The sequence below is a fragment of the Archocentrus centrarchus genome, chromosome 13 (assembly GCF_007364275.1).
Source record: "Archocentrus centrarchus isolate MPI-CPG fArcCen1 chromosome 13, fArcCen1, whole genome shotgun sequence".
In the NCBI taxonomy this organism is placed as follows: domain Eukaryota; kingdom Metazoa; phylum Chordata; class Actinopteri; order Cichliformes; family Cichlidae; genus Archocentrus; species Archocentrus centrarchus.
Window position 1 is genome coordinate 18,062,619 of NC_044358.1, and position 17,335 is coordinate 18,079,953.

At 38.3% G+C, this 17,335-nt stretch overlaps 1 protein-coding gene across 3 annotated transcripts in view; it reads right to left on the minus strand.

Moving 5' to 3' along the window:
- robo1 (roundabout, axon guidance receptor, homolog 1 (Drosophila)) overlaps positions 1-10,280 on the minus strand; it is a 229,963-nt gene extending 219,683 nt beyond the window's left edge. For all 3 annotated transcript variants that reach the window (XM_030743753.1, XM_030743754.1, XM_030743752.1), the window contains exon 1: positions 9,990-10,280. The gene's annotated coding sequence lies outside the window, so the exon portion shown is untranslated. The remainder of the gene's footprint in view (positions 1-9,989) is intronic.
- Positions 10,281-17,335: the final 7,055 nt, after the last annotated feature.

Consider the following 17,335-nt stretch of genomic DNA (forward strand, 5'->3'; position numbering starts at 1 on the left):
CTCCATTAAAGGGTTGAAAGATAGCCTAGTGGAGCTCATCATTAGTACAAACACTCAGAAATCATGGGGTAGCATCTGTTTTCTGCACATCCTCCCACATCAATGCTCAGAGCAGCAGGCCTCAGGGAAGGGGGGCGTACAGACAACTATTCCCCTGTCCCTTACCATGAATAACAATCTCTACCTCCAGGTAATTAAAGGGGACAAACGATGTCCACAGGGCCACACCAGCCCATCATTAAGCAAAGCAACTATTGCAAAATGTGTACACACATAAGGAGAAAAAGACTATTTACACATGTATCCAGGAAACATAATGGCCATTGATTGGAGTGGGCTGTGAGAGAGAACATTTCAATACATCTATTGCACTGATTAATCCATATATATCTTCTTTTTTTTTTTTTAATCTACCTGCATTAATGCAAGGCTGCACATTTAGTGCTTTGTTCCCAGCTGCTACAAAGGGGGTATCTACTGCCTCTGTCTCTGTGGGGAGCTGAGACAAGATGATGTGCTCCTTACTGATGACCTGGCCTATGTTACGGGTTGCCACTAATCCCACTGGCTGCATACACCTCAGTAGATGCATGCACACATTAAAAAAAAAAAGGCTGCATTTGCACTACTAACTGATTATTCATGTTTGGGAGGGTTTTTTTTTTTTTGCACACAAATAATGCAAATGAATGTGCACACAGACACAGGGTGCATTTGACTTTGTTGCAAAATTAGAGCAGCACAGACTACTGAGACACTGACAGACAATACGCACCAGGCAACTGTGTACTCTCTCTCATCCCATTTGGAATTGGGTATTGACATCAAACAGTGAGCCACTGCTGAGTATGCACAAACTTGGCCACTATGTTTAAAGATACTGCATGAGACAAACAAATGCATGCAAATATCAGCCAGCATTCTGAATTCAAGAACTCACTGCAGAAGTGACCTTGCCTCAGTTTTTGTGCTCTTGATCCAGCTCAGTGTTGCACAATAAAAGGCACTTTATTCATTAAGCGTGCTTCGGGTAATATGGAGATTGAGGGACTCTCATCCCAAGAAGGAGCGGAGCGGTTACTGCGGTTGGCCACGATATCAGAGGGACATGAAAGTGAGACAGTAGAGCTGAGGCAGAAAAAGAATAAAAAAAGGAAGGACAACCTTTGGATAAGAAAAAAAAAATGTGGGGTTGAGTGGCCCTTTTCTGCCTTTGCCCCACATTTCAAACTGTGCCCAGGAACAGGACAGTCCCCCCAAAAATCAAAAGACACTTTAAAAATCCCCCAAAATGAAAAAAACACCCCAAGTACAGCTCCGTGCCTCCCGCTGGGACCCAAGCTGTTTTATGACTTTAAAACCTGCTAAATAATGCAGCACCTTACAGCAAGAAGAAACAATAATAAACCACAGATATCATGCCAGATACTGGCTGGTGTGGGTGCCAATGATGTAGGAGATGTCCAGACACTACTATTGAGTTTTATCACAAAATCTGCAAAGTTCTAACAAGCCAAAGGAGAAAAATGAAGATATGAGATATGGTACATAAGGAAACTGAATTCTTATTCTGTACCTCTGGTAAAAGATGAAAATGTAAATGCAGTAATTTAAAGGTAACACTTAAAAGTATTCTTCCGGAGGCAGATGATCGGCTGTGGCAGCTCGAAGAAGAAGGAGAAGAAGAAGACTTAAAACTATTTTTACATTTTATTTGAATTCTTCACAGGCAAAAATGAACTGAGATGACACTGGAACTAGTGTGTACATTTTCCTGAGGAGGATAATGTCAGCAGTTGACTGACATTTGCACACCAGCATTGTTAGTAAATGTCACAGCTCTGTATACGCGTCTGTATATTATCTCTATGGTCTTTAAGCAGTAATAGAGTGAATTTTTCGAGCTTTGCAACAAAAATAGCTGGTTATTTACCATTTCTGATCTTCAGCATATGGAGAACTTGTGCTATCCTAAGTTTGTATTTCTCTCAGAAAGTAGGAGCCAGCGAGGTAGGCTTCTTAGTAACTAGCCCTCACTATGAAGAAAGAAATGAGTGAAAGCTAGAAAGGTTAGTTTTATAGCATTTATTCCCACCTGCTGTGTCAGCGGCTCCCGCGCCCCTAAGTTGGTCCCACATCACAGAAAGCAGAAGCATGGGTCTCATCAGGAAAGAAAATTTCAAAATTACTGTCAAAACCCACAACGAGGAGTAGTTCTCTCTGGACCTCGACTCCATGTGCACTTCTTACTCCACGATTTGAACCAATATTCTGACACACTGTACAGATATGCCAACCTAATTAAGAGCGCTAATAGGGGGCGCTGTCACGACAACAGCAACAAACAAACAAACAAGCAAACAAATAATTTTCATTTTTGGGATTACAGATTTTAATAACAGCCATAGGCTGCATGTACAGTTTTAGGCCATATCTATTCAGTATATTAACATTGTGATGAGATTATCTTCTTGTAAATGGCACTAAGTTAATGTTTAATCTTTAAATTGGATTATTATACATTTTTTTGTATTGGACAAAATAATTGCACCCAGGGTACTCAAGATACAGCCCTTTGTAGGCTTTTATGTGGCCTGGGAGGGCAACAAAGAAAAAAATGCACAACTTCATTCACTTTTGATGTTATGTTTTCATGTGACAGCAGATAACAAGACTATGTAAGCATTTTTCTTTGGTTTCAACTTTGCTGTCCTAGACTTTAGAGCAGACTAAACCTCAGTAGCACTGACAAAGCAGTTGTCAAAGATTTAACAGTTAAACTCCTATGAATATAAATAACACTAGAGACAGAAATCCATCCATCCATCCAGCCGATGAATTAGATTTTGTTTTTGAATTTAACCTTTGACATACTACAGATCAGGTGTCTTGCTCAGTATCTTGAGGCTGACAGTGAACAGTGAGGAGTTTTTTTTCCCCATCCACAGAAAGCTTTTCTGAGCATTTACATTTGTCTGTTAGCTTTATTATGTAGGAAAGCCTTGTTCATGCTGAGGAGGCTGACAGGCCAGGAGCTTATCACCTGATGCAGGGGCAGCTTACAGGAGCTGTACAACACAAACCCAAGGATAGGACAGCAGTCTATCAGAAAGGCTTACCTCCAATACATTTAGTTTGATACTAAGTGGCAGGCAGCTAGGGAATGGCTCCCATTTTAAAAAAACATTTTTTTCCTGCACTGAGGTGTGGGACGGGGCATCTCAGTGCCAGCTACCGCTGATTGAGATCATACTTTATGTGGGCTATTTTGCTGTGAGTTTTAGATCAGCAAATGCACAGTTATCCTGAGAAAGATCATGGAGTACACTCTCAGCCACATTTTCTATCACTTCCATTTCACACTTTATGGAGCTGTACATTGCTTTGGCATTACAGATTTGGGCACACAACAAATTCCTCTTGGGTGACTGTATGTTCATAGAGTAGATACAAATCCTGGCCCAGCAAAGAGAAATATATGAAGGCAGGAAAACTGTAATAGCCATCGTTAGATAGAGAGAACCCTCAGTATTCTCGTGGCTTGAGAATCATGTATTTTTACTGTGATAAGAAAGGAAAAAAAAAAAGATAGAAGGAAAAAAGAAAAAGTGATTCATGAGACATCTGCAAGCAACCTCTGTTCAAAACACACATACCGTGTAAAGACGGCCTTTTTTTTTTTTAAAGCAATCATCCAGGTACTTAACAGCATTAATCTCCATGTGGTGCTGCAAATTCTCTGTTTGATTCACATAACACTGAATCTCCTTGAGAGGCAAGCATAGACACCTTAATCCACAACTTTGATCACAATCTCCTGGATCCCAGTTCTCACTTTTCTAGAAAGCCTTCATCTTCTTCTCCTTCTGTTGTTTTTGTTAAAGTCGTTTATTCTTAACTTGGGGCATATAAAATAATTTTCCCAACAACTACTTGAGGAATAGTTGTTGAATTAAGATTAATTGGCTCATGGCGCACAGTAGTTTTAGTTTAGTATTTAGTTTAGTTTATTCTGCGTATGGTATACACAGCAAGATGCTTTTATATCAAGAAAGCAAGAACAAAGGCAAAGTCCAAAGAAAGCAAAAGAAAGTGTCAGTACATCAGTGAAAGTGTTTGTGCTCCATGTGCAATATATAAAGACGAAATGCAATAATCTTAAATTTTCAATATTACATATTATGCACATTCTATACCCAAACAGGAGAAGGTAGAAGTTTAACACTTATCGAGATCTACTCCTCTTTCTACAAAGAAAAGAAGAAACCTTTATAAACACATTCGGCTTGGGTTGCTCTCACCTTGATCAAAAAAACACAATCAGCAAAAACTCAATGTTTCCTATTTTCATGCAATTTGCTGTTTTTGAACAGGCAGTTGAAGTTATATATTGATGTACTTTTTTCACTTCGTCTGTACAATTATTCCACACACACTAACTCCTGTGACTGTAATGTTGCGATAGCTTATATTAATCTTTACTACCGGCTTTCTGAACATGATGAGGTCATGATGATTTGGTCTTATTTGGAATCAGTTCTGACTGTTTTGGGGCAAAGATGACCCAGTCTTTAAATTTAAGAGTATTTCATTTGATAAAAAGAATGGGTGTGGGTTTTTTAGGTGTTTCCCAACTGTTCCACACAGTATGCCAAGCATGAGGAACAAAACAAAGTATATAATGATGTTTATACAATCTTTAACTTTATGAAGAAGAACAGACTTTGATATTTTCCCTGTAATATAATTTATGTAGGATATCCAGGATAATTTGTGACATATTTTCTGCCCAAGAAATTTGATTTCAGATACTTTTTCGAATTCTATGTTATTTATCATGAGTTTCCTAGTGGTAGAATATTATGAATTTTGCTTTACTTGAATTCAGTCTTAATTTATTATAGTCAAACCAGGTCTTCAGTTTATTTAATTCACTTTCTACCACATTTAAAAGTTATTCCAAGTTATTTCCACAGCACAGTAACTTTGTGTCATCTGCAAACAATATTACTTTCAATGTCTTTGAAATTGCACGTCATTTATAAAAAAATATATAGTATAAATACAGTATAAAAAAACAGTGGCCCTAAGACAGATCCTTGGGGAACCCCCACACAGCAGTTTTTAATTTTGAATTGATTCAGATTTTCACAATAACTGCTGACCCATGATAATGCCACCCATCCAACCCCGTGTGTGTATAGTTTGTTTAGTAAAAGATTTTGGTCAACTGTATCAAATGCTTTTTTAGATCTAAAAATACTCCTGCAACATATTTTTTGTTTTTGATAGCAGTTGTTACCGTATCTATAAACTCAATTAAAGTGTGTGTTGTGGTTCTGTTGGGTCTAAATCCATACTGCTGCTCATATAGCATGTTGTTTTTTGTGATAAACTCATACAATCTTTAGTAAAATATTTTTCCAGTATCTTAGAGAACTGCAGGAGTACAGAGATGGGCCTATAGTTTGTGAGTAGATTTTTATATCCAGCCTTATATATTGGCAATGCCACTGCAATTTTCATCTTTTCAAGGAATAAACCATTATGTAATTGCAAATGTAGGTAAATGGTTTGACGATACATTCGATGATGCCTTTGACTAAATCCATATCAATGCCATCACAGTCAGTTGATTTCTTGCACTTAAATGATTTCACTATAATCAATAATTTCCTCTTCATCTGTTCCCCTTATAAACAATGAAAACTTGTATTTGTAGTTAGTCAGATTCTTTTTCTTACATGTTGTAACCCATGTTTTTTTTTTTTTTTAAAGGTTTTTGTTTTATTATTTTACTCATCAGGAGACAGTGTTTAATGTAAAGTGTTATTATAGACAAGAAGCTTCCATAGGCCACATTTACATCTTGAACATAAATGTTACTCCAGTCTTGGTTGGTGAGATCTTCTTTAAGGCAGCACGATTGCTTCTTGTGTTTCATGTCTAATTATTTTTTTAACAGGTTTGTGTCTGTTAGTCTTGGTGTAGTTTGTGCTGTACTGAAAACTGGTAGAAGATCACTTACATCATTTATTATTAACTTATAACTTTCTTGTCAACATCAGTAAATACATTAGCAACGAGTGTAGCACTATGTGAAGTGACTCTTGTTGGAGAAGTGATTGGAGGATAAAGACCGATGCTGTACACTGTGTGGATTAAATCAGTGATGGCACTGTTCTCAGTTGGATTTAATAAATCTATGTTGAAATCACCACAAATAAATATAATTTTCTTGTCATTAACAAAATTGTACATCTTCAGTATATAAGCATGTTTATATATATATACTCTAGGGTCCTGTGAATACAGCTGAGTTGCAGTTTCTTTGACTTTTCAGCTTCTATTTCAGTAGCTATGGACTCCATTATTTTATCCAATATTAGTGGCAATTCTTTGATGATTCTACTTTTGTAGTTTTTAATCAATGTACAGGGCAACACCCCCTCTCTGTTTTTAATTTCTGTTGATGTTAGATTCAACTCATTGTCACTGTGCGCACAAGGCACACAATGAAATGATCGTTCCAGATCACTCATCCAGAGAGGAGCATCTGCGGTCATGCAGCCAGAGACCGACGCTACCGTTAGGCAATGTGGTTTAAGTGCCTTGCCCAAAGCAACACAGGGACAGGGGGGCTCGAACCGGCAACCCTCCGGCTGCAAGTCGAATGCCTACCCACTGTGCCACTGCCACTAATGTGATACATGTATATTTCATTTCCATTTTCTGTGTTCATTTATAGATAGATTTCATTTCACAGAACACAGAAAAGTGTTTGTTATACCATTTAGATGTATAGTTGACTGTTATGGGTTTCCAATGGGAAGTTATGATTTTTAGTAACCGTTCATAATTATTAATATTTCTGATATTTATCCAAATCTGATCAGAACCTTTTGTTTGTTTGCTTAAGTCTGATGTAGACTTTGTAGTTCGCTGTTCATGTTGATCGAATCTTGTTTTGTCTCTTTAGTATTTGTGCTTGTCGTGCTACGTCTGCATTTTTCTTTGTCAGATGCTCATTTATGTATACATTGGCTCCTTTCAGCTTCTTTTTTCCTCTCAGAAGTGCCTTTTTAAAAAAAAAAAAAATCTATTCACAGTATGTATAATGATTAGAAATTTGTAATCTGCTTCCAGTGTGTCCCCCACCTGCAGATGACTCACAAAATCCAACTAGCAAACATACTCTAACTCCCTTAAGACATGACTAATTGACTTGCCACCATGGGTGACTGACATGCCATCCAGAGGGCACCATAATGGCCGTGTCACAGAGGAATGATGAGACCTGCCGACAGCAAGCAACGCTCGACCTTTTGCATGTGAGGTCGGGTGTCAGAGGGAACGGGATCTCCCCGTTGATGGACCCACTGCCTCGGGGCTCTGTGGGATGAGCTAAACTGAACTGGAGTTTTTCAATCAAGCAACCTTGCAGGACAGCAATTTCATCGGGAATGACAGTGAAATGAAAAATAAAAACAATAAAATAGAAATCAATCGTCAGAAGCCTCGGGGCATTCAAACATCTTCAGGGTGGAAAGGAGATGAAGAAGAGTAATGGATACTTCCTCTATCATTTTCACCTAACAAAGGGTTATTGTTGTATTTTTTTCACTTTCTATTTCACAAATGTTTTGAATAGTAGAAATACCTGCAATTTTGAGTAATGGTTTGTTATACTATTTGGAAACCTTTCAATCTTCTTAACCAGTGAATACTAATAAGTGAGAATGAGTCTTTTTTTTTTAACAATAGAGAAAGTGACTGCAAACACAATCAAAATATTGTAATGCAGTTCTGGGGATTTGTGACAGGAAAGCCTTTATGCCTTTCAAAGAATCTTTATACACTTTATTAGTTAGTGTTATTGGTTTTGCTCACCGGGTATTAATGTCTCATTCATTTTCTGCTTGCTGTCTTATTTCCAAATATCACTAATCCTGTTAGATGAGATCTACTCATGTTCTGCTCTGACTGCCACACACAAAATTCCAGTCTGTCGATAAGCCCCAAATTTGCCATGAAGGCATATATGATCCGCCTCTCTGGATTAGAGAGATTTATTGAGGCAGCCATAGATGTGTGACCAGTAGTTCACAGTGGGCAAAGTCACCCATTCAACAAACAAAAGCAAGCATAAGCTGCAAATAAAATGATTGTCAATTCTGCTATTATTCCCTCTTAATATGCCCCTGATATCTCATTCCTTGTTTTGTCCCTGATATCAGTTTTTGGACTTAATTATTATCAATTTGATGCATTGTGATATATAATATTCAGCATGTGGTCACAACAAAGAAAATGATAATACAGTATACTGGCATGTGGACCAGAAGTGCAGTGAAAAGGAAGAGATAAGATTATAGCAAAAGATTCATTAAAAAAAAGAATTGCAAGGTAATAAATGCTAAACACACACAAAAGAATAATTGATAACATAATTAAACATTGGTAACACAGCAGGAATAGGGTCTTGTGAAAAAAATGATAAAATTATTACAACAGCAGACAGGAATTTGCATTAGAAATATATAATCTTATTATTGCCAATAATAATGTATGGTTTGATATTTTAAAAAAAAGGTCTTATGTGAAGTTCCACAAATGCCATTAAAAAAAGCCCTTCAAAAAAAGCTCAAGCAGGGACTTACTATACACAGATAAAGCAATCCATATGTTTTAAAATCCAACCTGCCTAATTCACCAGCACTATCAATACACCAAAAGAAAGAAAAAAATATTTAAAAAAAAAGAAAGAAAAGAAAATGCTCTTCAGCTCTCTGGGAAAGTGAATCAGTCTGTAAAGTGCCACTGTGCCAAATGCTGCCAAGACTAGTAAGACTCACACAGTATTACAAAGGACACGCTGCTCTGGAGCTCGAGCAGGGAGAGAAAATATGAAGAAATGCCACGGCAGCAGCATGAACGGCACTCCACCTGTCTAGAGAAATCCTCACAGCCATATTGTAAATCTCAGAGGTGAAGAGCTTCAGATTAGTGATAACAGCAATCACAGACAGGAGCTCCTCACAGTGAGTGACACACACTAATACATATATTGTGTGAATATGAGTTTACATAACTGTAAGTCTGCAGCCATGCAAAGTCTCTGAGAGACCAAAAACTGTTAAGCACTGCTTTCACCAGGACACTGACTGTGATGCATAATCACAACACTTAATACTTAAATCTTAGTATATAGTGTAGATAGTTTCCAGTGTTGCTTATTAACAGAATTGAAAAAAAATTTATTCCATTTGTGTTTGGTCAAATTATACATACTCAATTTCTCTCACTTTTTAGTGCAGTCCCTGCTGAGATTTCAGTGCGGTTAGTCAGTGCTGACGGAGTCGCACGCATCACTCTGTACGAACCACGCTGCAGGTAGATCGGTAAAGAGCTTAGTAGCGTTTAGCTTTCAAATCCTAAATGTCAGTCCGTGGAAATAACAAAAATATATGAATACATTGCCTCATTCCTGTCGCTGGTGTCCTGTGATGCGATAAGCCATGTGGCCAGCTGTGAAACTTTCAGAACCACAGCAAAGGGACAGCTCCGCTGGAGGAGTATGAGCGTTCTGACAGCCCATCAGTCAACAGGGCGCTTTGACAAGTAGCAGACACACTTGTCAAATCACAAAGCAACACTACACTAGCTGTGGAAATGCCTTTAAAATAAAGTGTTGATTTTACGACATCATTTTATGTGCTTAGATGCATAAAATTTGATGTAAAAGTAGATTATCGTGTATTATGCACTACAAAGAAGGATCTGTGTAAAGGGACCAGCTTTACGCATAGCAAGCTGACGTGTCTGTGCCGTATCTATAGTCAGAAGAACTGCAGCCTAGCGTCCATGAATCATACAGATAATACTACACCGCAAGCCTCCGCACCGACAGAAAGAGCACAATTTTTGACCAAACTAAGCATTTCACAGCACTTGCAGCACTCTTCACAAACAAGTGAAATTCGACTTACCTCTCCAAAATGATGCGACGGCTGCTACACGCGTGTGTGTCACTTAAAAGCCGAGGTGATCCATACCGGCTGGTCCGTAAAACTTTTATTCGCTGCGCAGGTTGCTGTGAACAAAACCCAGGGACATGTATAGCCTACAACTAGTAACTGAGCGACTTGAGCGGAAGCTGGTTATCCTGCTTTCTAGAAACAAACCACTGGAAACTAGAATCAAAGCGGAGTCCTTTGATAAGTCTTATCCTTCAGGGTGAAAAAAGGGATCCCGGCCCGTTATGTACAGTGCTGTTAGGGCAGCGGTGGAGAGCCGGCGCATTCAAATCGGTTCATGCTTCTTCTGCAGGGAGCAGTCGCGTCAGCCTCTCTGGGTCCTAAAGCTGCGCTAAACTAATGGCACAGAAATCTGCCTGCGTGTCTGTCAGAAGACTGCAACCAAGCAGCCACCTTAAATGACTTTGTTCTTTTTTTTTTTAATGACAACACTGAAACATGTTTTCAGTTCTCGAGGCTCCATCTTCTAAAACACATTAAAACGCACTAATTCAAGACATGTTTGACTAATCTGGTGTTTTTTTTTTCTTATAAAAAGATATTGAGAGCAGTTTGTTCTAAGGTGAAACACTGGGACCAAGTTCATCGGGCTGAAAATTCAGACTTTGGTCAGGGTAAAACTGGAACTTAATTGTGACTTGATCAGTTAAACATTTTGCAGTTGAAGCGTTTGACGAGCCAGACAGGTTTTTTTTTTCTTGTTTCAGCTCAGTAACATTTGGTGGAGCATCCCCGCTTGAAAAATCACTTTGTTCAATTAGCTTCTCAAAAACCGGTTTATGGATACAGTTTAATGGACTGCCGGTCAAACATCTTTGCCTCATAAAATGATGTCCCTTAAACACATCATTTCAGTGGCCGCCGCATCGGGATTACTGTTCAGTGTGCTTTCGCCAGGTAGTGAAGTTCCATGTTCGCGTAACTGGACAGCGCCAGCAGGCTTAATTTATGCGCCCACAACGTCATATGCGCAAACGCGCCGGGTAAAGTAGAATATAAATAGGAGGGTGTGGCAATTAATTACAGTCATCGCAGGTGCGTCACTCATCTCATACATTTTAAATAGCTTTGAAAAGCACAGAAGGGCAAACTGCAGGCTGAGTTCAAACTGGATTCTTACGGCTGTCTGGCATAGACTTATATATTTATACATTCTGAATAGTTATAAGATATTGACAAGGTAATGGTGGCAGTAACTCATTAACACTTACCTTATTAAGGTAGGTGTTAATCCAAATACAGCTTAAAGCTGTATTTGGATTATCATTATTTCTCGCAATCCTCTTGGTTGGAGAACCAAAAATGTAGTTGCAAAGTGTGCATTTGTGTCCACCTATAAATGTTTTGATAATTTTAGAAATAAAAACCAGCCCACAAATCTTCAGATTTGCATCTGTTTGTAATCTGTCATACTTAAAAGAAGAATTTTCTCCCTCCTCCTCCTCCTTCAAAGGAAAACCCACAAGGACAAAATATTCTATTTTGCTTTAAAATTGAATTTCTATATTGATGCATTTATGTATTCCATCATCCTTTTGAATCAGTCCATCAATTTATGCATTATGCCTCCCATTTCTTTTTCTTGCTGTCCAGCTATTCACTTGCCAAGCAATTTTGCAGTACAGTATTTGTATATTTATTTTTTTACAATCTCATGTATTTCTATAAGGGTAAACATGAACATAACCTCTCCTGTCAATCAGTCCAAGCTGGCTTTCTGAGATGGACTGAACATTCAGGCTGCTCCTTCTCTCTCTTTGCATCTTAACAAGTCTGCCTGGTGTGTCCACAGAGGGATAGAGGTTAGGTCCACTGGGAATGAAGATCCCCACCACAAACTTCTAATCTAACAATGGACCTGTGGAGAACTTCATCTTGTGCAAGTTACATATGTGTGTTACACAGGAAGGTAACTTGGGTGGTGTCTAAATGGATCTAAATGAATCAACAAGATAAGATGCATTGTCCTGGAGTTGTTTAATAACAATTATGTATCATTATATTTTAAGCTTATTAATTTCAAGGTCCTTGTGTGGAGGTTAACATGATGAATGGCTGCCAATATTGAATTAGACAACTGCATGCTGCTGGTTTATTACAAGGAGTTTTGCTATGGGTGTAGTGAATTGTAGTCCACTGTTTTATAATGATAATAATGCAAATATTCCTGCTAATTGATATTGTTTACTTGTATTAATTTAATGCAAAAAGACAATCCAAAATGTTCTCCTAGTGCCACTAATCACTAATCCATAACGATCGGAGCTAAAATGCTGTTGTTTAGTGGTTGGATTGTCATTTTTTAAAATTCTTTTTCTCAAATAACCAAAAAACAACCTGGATCAGAAATGTTTTAGGAGGATATTTGAGAAATAATTAGAAGCCTTCTGGTTTGCACGTCAGTCACCAAGGGTGGCAAGGAGTTAGGCTGTGTTTGCTGGTTGGACTTTGTCATTAAATAGGCACAAAGTTTTTGTTTGTATTAAACACATATGTGATCATGCTTGGGTCTAATATTACCTTCAAATCTGAACAGCAGTGATTTTGTTACCATAATTATATTCTAGTCAGCATTTCCCAATTTAAACACGCTTCACTGATATTTTAGGTTTAGGATTAAAATCATCAACTAAAAACTAAATCTTAAAGGAAAACTTGCACAGTGTTAACTTGTGTTATTATGTACCCACATGAAATGAATGTTGAGTTGTGTTGATGAATGAACGTCTGATATTAATATTCTTTCTAGGTTTGTTTTTGATCTCCATTAACTTTTGAAGGAAATATCATGCTCTTTGTGGTCAGCAGCAAGCTGATAACTTTGTCTACAGTTTGGGACTCTACACAGCAACTCGTCTGCATTTCAAAGGTTAACAGGAGCTGTGGTCTACACCACAACAATAGAAATTAATATGACTCCTTTCACGTTTAGCATAGTTATTTGATCCACTGTTCCGCTTAATCATAGCAATGATTAGGTGGAAGAAAATATGCTGAATTATGCAGCACTCACATATGTTGTACAAGTATTTCCACTGCAGTTATATTTATTTTCACTCTTCATACACTGTCGTTTCTTGAGCGGGTGAGGTTCCATTGGAGGTCCTGCGGTATGTCAGAATGTGATGTTGAAAGACAGCTAAAGTTCAGATCCATTTATATTCACTTGGTGTTCCTGGATGGGGAAGAAAACTGAAGAGTCAGCTGCTGAGACCATGCTTGATATGCAGGATAAGCAGCTGCATCTGCAACTTGTTAATCATATAAAAACAAGAAAGCAATGACACACAGCGAGGTCAAGCATCAGTCTTGAATAAAAGAATAAATACAACATAATCTTTTATTCATTATTTGTTGAGGCACACGGGCACAGCTGCAGAGAGAAGCCACATATGATGCAGGTATTAGCAATGAATAAATATGAAGAGAAAGCTGATCAAATACATTAGTGTAGTCATACAATGCCTGGTAATAAAAACAACCTGCAATAGTAAGTGTTATAACTTATGCAAATCACCGTCTCACATATTGCCTTGAGCTTGTGGTTCGGCAGCTGGTAGGTGGAAGAGTGTGAGATAAATTCTTTCACTGATTCTAACATGACTGTTACTGAACATCTCATCAAACAACTATTCTTTTATGTTGCTTGAAGATGATGCACCATCAGCCATAATTGCCACCAGCATGCAAAGGTGCAGATATTCCAGGTACCCGATGGAATGACGTGTGTGTGTGCGAGCGTGTGTGCGTGCACGAGCGAGCGTGTGTGTCAGCGGCAGTACAAGGAACAGATGGAGGGAAAACAGAAGCAGTTGCAGATGGGCATTGATGGACTTGAACATTAACTTGTAGACAGACCGACAGGTCAGCTTTCCAGGAAGACCGCCACATGTTCAGCATAACCAGCCAGAAATATCATGCTGCTATTCCCAAGCAAAAATACTTCACTCTACACACACACAGACACACACAGTGAATAATGAAAGCAAAGCACATCTGTACCTCACTGTTCCACTGGTATAACAAGTCTGACAATCAGCACTTTGATATCCACTTTCATACTATGAATAGTGAGTAAAACAAAGAGAAGTCTGTCAAACACTAGTTGCAGGTACGGCTGCGATATCTGTTGCTCAAAGGGCCATAAGAGAGAAAAGTCAGACAAGGTAAACTTTGGAAAAAGAAACTAACTTTTAAAGTACTTGGAATTTAAACTCTTTGAGGAGTAAGAAGCCAAAACTAGCACAGTTAAAAGTGTCAGTCAGAAAGTTGGACTTGCTTTTGATCAGCTCACAATAGACCAGTTCGCTCCTTTTTGAAGGTGGCAATACTCAGTTACTTCTATCTGTGGAGAGGAGAAGACTAAAGGCAGTACATTTTATGAGTTGCGCCATCTATCACTTTTTTTTTTTAATCCTAAGACAATATTGCATTACACGGAATTCTACAACACGGAAAATATGTGAGAATCCCCTACAGTATGGCAAATCATATTACCACAGTCATCTATAACGTATACAGAAATGCCCCTGCAAATGACAATGAACCCATCGTGAATTAATTCAATGTGTTACAAAGATCTTCCAATTTTGAGTTTTCCGCAGATTAAATAGTAAGCACCTGTGTATGGTGATATATTAAATCAAACAGCCATAAACTGGCAACCCGCTGAGCTTCAAGAGAGCAAAATAGAAGAGAAATTAAATATGAGCCGGGAAGAAAGGAACCGCACAACTGATTAGATATTGTATAAAAGAAATAACATATTGAAAGACACTGTATGACTTTCAGAAAACATGGTTACATTTGGCAGAATGCTGGAAAGTCTGTGTAAGGACCCGTTTGTCCAAATGAGGAATGCAATCGTTCTCCGGTGCGATTTTCCAACATCAGACTTGAATAGAATGTAGCATCAGATACCAGCAGTGATATGACAGATGTTCTGCCATCAGCATATCAGTTATATTTGTGTGTGTGTGTGTGTGTGGGGGAGGGGGGGGGGTGTTACTTCTGATGAACTCTGTAAAGGTTTGGCTGCAGTTTCAATGCTGTAGTCTAGTCTCATCCCAAGTATGTAGGACACATCTTCGTAAAATCTGGCAAACAAGTAATACTCTTTAAATATTGCAGGTAAACAGACAGAAAGAGACACTTCTGAAAATGCATCACAGTTTACTGAATTAACATGACCTGAGCCATTTTAATTTTTACTGCTTGCAGTGAAACACAAATGCAGCGTACTATTCTGGCAGCCAACATTCCCTCACATGTAATAAGTATATTGAGCAGTACTACTGAGTAGTAGCAGTAGTATAGGATATTTTAAAAACTATTTGATAATAATAATATACTGATGACCTCTGCCCAACTTCAAGATAATTTTGGCCTCTCATCCAAAGACTTTTAAGCTTATCTTCAAATTCGCCACTTTATAACTTTTGGGATCAGGATATCGCAGGACTCTACTATGCACCCAGGGCCTATATAAAAATTCCTTATTAATTGTTCCCTAAAAACAGGTTTTATCTCAAGTTTCTATAATGTTTTGCAAGGTTGTGGTAGCCATAATGTTGGGAGGAAGACCCAGAGAAGACCTATGGGGAGGAGGTTTGTGAGAACTGCTTTAAACTATCCCATTCTTTGTTTTTGAGTAATAAATTTAAAGGAATTCAATATGAAATAATACATTGACAACATAGGACACCATATTTTCTTAATAAAATAAATCCTAACCGATCGATATTATGTCCTAAATGTAAGACAAGTGTTGGAACATATATCCATCTTTTCTGGGAATGCTCTTACATATTCAAATTCTGGAAATGTATAATTAACGAGATAAGTGCAATTGTACAGAGTAAAGTTTGTAAAGATCCAGGGCAGTGTCTATTGGGGCTGCCTTCCCCAGATAAAGGATTAAAAGGTAAAAAAACTTGAGCTGACCAATAAAATATTATTTTTAGGTCGGAAATGCTGCGAATTTGGATTTATGATAAACCTCCTACGGTGACTCAATGGTACAAAGAAATATTTGGAATAATTCCAATGAAAAGCCTAAGTGCAAAATTAAGTAGCAAAACTGAAAGCTTTAAGATCCTCTGGCAGCCCCTGATAGATTATCTGCCCAGTGATCTACATTCTGACCTACTTAAAGGAGAACTTATATTTCATTGTAAATAACAATAATACCTAATGTCTGTGTAGATTCTCAGTTATCCAGGTCATAGTAGTCTCTGGAGCTTGAAAAAAGGCGACTGGACTTCTTTTTGTTTCTTGAAGACGTTTCACCTCTCATCCGAAAGGCTTCTTCAGTTCTCAACCAAATGGTGGAGAGACCCAGGTATTTAAACCCCTGTACCTAATACCTAATATTTCTTGATTATATACTCATGCTTTTTTGTTTGTTTTTGTTCTGCACATTTTGTCTGTATCATAACCTTACTGGATACAGGTTGTTTTTCTTTTGTGAAAATAATAAACAGATGAAAAAAAAACATAAACACAAAAAAATCCAGCATTTTTGCTGAGATGGCTCAGGCATGATCACTGGGTGCAGACCTCAGGGGCAGGCGTATAGTTTCATGGATTCCAGCACATCTCCCCACTGTTTTGTGAGGCACTGACCTCTTATGGTAAAAGAAAAAGGAAGTTCCCAGAAGCACTGCAACCCTGACTGGGATAACTATCAAGATAATTGAAGCAAATCTGCAAACAGATTCTCCAAGACAGACAGAGGATCTGTTTGCAGGTTATCTTGCTTCCATTAGTCTGTTTAATCGGTTAAGCTGGTCCACATCAGTCCCATTCCACTGTCAGCCAACCACTGTCGAAAAAGTCATATCTGTTGTTGACATAGCTGCACAATACCTCTGGCTTGCCAGTCACTGCTCTTCCAGGAAGAGTCATGTCTGTAAATTTAACACTATAGCAGATTTCTGTCAGTGCCCTTTACTGCATCCTTGAGCTGTAGAAAGGACGCAGCTCAGATAAAAGGGGAGCTGTTTGAATGCCGGGTGGCTTCGTGCTCAGCTGAATAAAGACCTGAAATATACTGTGTGTCATCTGCCATCCACTCTTTTTTAAGCGATGTGTAGTTGCCAAGAATCTCATCCTGGGGTGTTCTTCTCTTCTGTCAGAGTGGGGTGGATGGAAAAGAGAAAGTCATGCTCTGTCCTGGTCTTTAGCCACACATGGTTTTCTGTCTCAATGGAAGGATTCTGAACTGATTTCAAACTCCCTCACATTTTCCTACAGCCCTAATTGCTTGGCCTACTTATGACTGTGATGCTGTCATCTCG